Source organism: Mastomys coucha, unplaced genomic scaffold (assembly GCF_008632895.1).
Source record: "Mastomys coucha isolate ucsf_1 unplaced genomic scaffold, UCSF_Mcou_1 pScaffold8, whole genome shotgun sequence".
NCBI lineage: Eukaryota > Metazoa > Chordata > Mammalia > Rodentia > Muridae > Mastomys > Mastomys coucha.
The window spans coordinates 67,292,611-67,296,532 of NW_022196914.1; the positions used below are offsets into that span (position 1 = coordinate 67,292,611).

Below are 3,922 nucleotides of genomic sequence, written 5' to 3' on the forward strand. Positions count from 1 at the left end.
AACTCTCAATTACCATAGATGGAGAAACCAAAGTATTCCATAACAAAACCAAATTTACACAATATATTCCCACAAATCCAGCCCTTCAAAGGGTAATAAATGGAAAACTCCAACACAAGAAGTGGAACTACATCCCTAAAAAGCAAAAAAAAAGTAATCTTCCAACAAAACTAAAAGAAGATAGCCACATGAATGGAATTCCAACTCTAACATCAAAAAAACAGGAATCAACAATTACTTTTCCTTAATATCTACTAATATCAATGGACTCAATTGCCCAATAAAAAGACATAGACTATCAGATTGGGTACATAAACAGGACCCAACATTTTGTTGCATACAGGAAACCCACCTCAGTGACAAAGACAGACACTACCTTAGAATAAAAGGATGGAAAACAATTATTGGGATCCCAAGAAAAAAGCTGGAGTAGCCATTCTAATATCAAATAAAATTTATTTTTACCCTAACTTAATCAAAAAAGATAAGGAGGGACACTTCATACTCATCAAAGGTATGATCTGCCAAGATGAACTCTCAATTCTGAACCTCTATGCTTCAAATGCAAGGTTATCTACATTCATAAAAGAAACTTTACTAAAGCTCAAATCACACATTGCACCTCACACAATGATAGTGGGAGATTTCAACACCCTACTCTCTGCAACAGACAGATCATGGAAACAGAAACTAAACAAAGACAGTGAAACTAACAGAAGTTATGAAACAGATGGATTTAACAGATATCTATAGAACTTTTTTATCCTAAAACAAAAGGATATACCTTCTTCTCAGCACCTCATGGTACCTTCTCCAAAACTGATGATATAATTGGTCACAAATCAGGCCTCAACAGAAACAAGATTGAAATAATTCCTTGCATCCTATCAGATCACCATGGACTAAGGCTGCTCCTCAATAACACCAAAGATAATAGACTGCCCACAAACACTCTACTCAATGATAACTTGGTCAAGGAAGAAATAAAGAAAAAAATTAAAGACTTTCTAGAGTTTAATGAAAAGGATGCCACAACATATCCAAACTTATGGGACACAATGAAAGCAGTCCTAAGAGGAAAACGAATAGCTTTAAGTGCCTCCAAAAAGAAACTGGAGAGAGCATACATCAGCAATTTGGCAGCACATCTGAAAGCTCTAGAACACCAAGAAGCAAATTCACCCAAGAGGAGTCAAAGGCAGGAAATAATCAAACTCAGGGCTGAAATAAACCAAGTAGAAACAAAAAGAGCTATACAAAGAATCAACCAAACCAGGAGCTGGTTCTTTGAGAAAATCAACAAAATAGATAAACCCTTAGCCAGACTAACTAGAGGGCACAGAGACAGTATCCTAATTAACAAGATCAGAAATGAAAAGGGAGACATAACAACAGACACTGAGGAAATCCAAAAAATCATGAGATCCTTCTACAAAAGCCTATACTCAACAAAACTGGAAAACCTGGATGAAATGGACAATATTCTAGACAGATTCCAGGTACCAAAGTTAAATCAAGATCAGATAAATGATCTAAACAGTCCCATAGCTGCTAATGAAATAGAAACAGTCATTAATAGTCTCCCAACCAAAAAAAGCCCAGGACCAGATGGGTTTAGTGCAGAGTTTTATCAGACCTTCAAAGAAGACCTAATAGCAATACTCCTCAAACAATTCCACAATAGAAACAGAAGGTACTCTACCCAATTCGTTCTATGAAGCCAAAATTACTCTTATACCTAAACCACACAAAGACCTAACAAAGAAAGAAAACTTCAGACTAATTTCTCTTATCAATATCAATGCAAAAATACTCAATAAAATTCTTACAAACCAAATCCCAGAACACATCAAAACGATCATCCACCATGATCAAGTAGGCTTCATACCAGGGGTGCAGAGATGGTTCAATATATGGAAATCCATCAACATAATTCACTATATAAATAAACTCAAAGAAAAATACCATATGATCATCTCATTAGATGCTGAGAAAGCATTTGACAAAATCCAACATCCCTTCATGATAAAAGTCTTAGGAAGATCAGGAATTCAAGGCCCATTCTTAAACATAGTAAAAGCTATATACAGCAAACCAGTAGCCAACATTAAACTAAATGAAGAGAAACTTGAGGCAATCCCACTAAAATCAGAGACTAGATAAGGCTGCCCACTCTCTCCCTACCTATTCAATATTGTACTTGAAGTCCTAGCCAGAGCAATTAGACAACAAAAGGAGATCAAAGGGATATGAATTAGAAAGGAAGAAGTCAAATTATCACTATTTGCTGATATGATTGTATACTTAAGTGACCCCAAAAATTCCACCAGAAAACTCCTAAACAACTTGAGCTTGATAAACAACTTTAGCAAAGTAGCTGGATATAAAATTAACTCAAGCAAATCACTGGCCTTCCTCTACACAAAGGATAAACAGGCTGAGAAAGAAACTAGGGAAACAATACCCTTCACAATAGTTACAAATAATATAAAATACCTTGGTGTGACTCTAACTAAGCAAGTAAAAGATCTGTTTGACAAGAACTTCAAGTCTCTAAAGAAGGAAATTTAAGAAGATCTCAGAAGATGGAAAGATCTCCCATGCTCGTGGATTGGTAGGATTAATATAGTAAAAATGGCCATCTTGCCAAAAGCAATCTACAGATTCAATGCAATTCCCATCAAAATTTCAACTCAATTCTTCACAGACTTAGAAAGAGCAATTTGCAAATTCACTTGGAATAACAAAAAACCCAGGATAGCCAAAACTATTCTCAACAATAAAGGAACTTCTGGTGAAATCACAATCCCAGACCTTAAGCTGTACTACAGAGCAATTGTGATAAAAACTGCATGGTATTGGTACAATGACAGGCAGGTAGACCAATGGAATAGAACTGAAGACCCAGAAATGAACCCACACACCTATGGTCACTTGATCTTTGACAAATGAGCTAAAACCATCCAGTGGAAAAAAGACAGCAGTTTCAACAAATGGTGCTGGCTCAACTGGCGCTTAGCATACAGAAGAACGCAAATCGATCCATCCCTATCTCCTTGTACAAAGCTCTAGTCCAAGTGGATCAAGGACCTCCACATCAAACCAGATACACTGAAACTAATAGAAAACAAAGTGGGGAAGAGCCTCGAGCACATAGGCACAGGAGAAAATTTCTGAACAGAATACCAATAGTTTCTGCTCTAAGATCAAGAATTGACAAATGGGACCTCATAAAGTTGCAAAGCTTCTGTAAGGCAAAAGACACTGTCAATAGGACAAAATGGTAACCAACAAATTGGGAGAAGATCTTTACCAATCCTATATCTGATAGAGGGCTAATATCCAATATATACAAAGAACTCAAGAAGTTAGACTCCAAAGAACCAAATAACCCTAGTAAAAAAAATGAGGTACAGAACTAAACAAAGAATTCTCAACTGATGAATACCGAATGACTGAGAAGCACCTAAAGAAATGTTCAACATCCTTAGTCATCAGGGAAATGCAAATCAAAACAACCCTGAGATTCCACCTCACACCAGTGAGAATGGCTAGGATAAAAAACTCAGGTGACAGCAGATGCTGGAGAGGTTGTGGAGAAAGAGGAACATTCCTTCATTGCCGGTAGGATTGCAAGCTGGTATAATCACTCTGGAAATCAGTTTGGTAGTTACTCCAGAAATTGGACATAGTACTACCAGAGGACCCAGCTATGCCACTCCTGGGCATATACCCAGAATGTGCTCCAACATGTAATAAGGACACATGCTCTACCATGTTCATAGCAGCCTTATTTATAATAGCCAGAAACTGCAAACAACCTAGATGTCCCTCAACAGAGGAATGGATACAGTAAATGTGGTACATTTACACAATGGAGTACTACTCAGCTATTAAAAACAATGAATTTATGAAATTCTTA

General features: G+C 36.8%; 1 protein-coding gene across 1 annotated transcript in view; it reads right to left on the reverse strand.

Annotated features, from left to right (window-relative positions):
- Positions 1 to 3,922, reverse strand: part of LOC116083310 — a 13,446-nt gene that overhangs the window by 7,989 nt on the left and 1,535 nt on the right. The window lies entirely within an intron of this gene.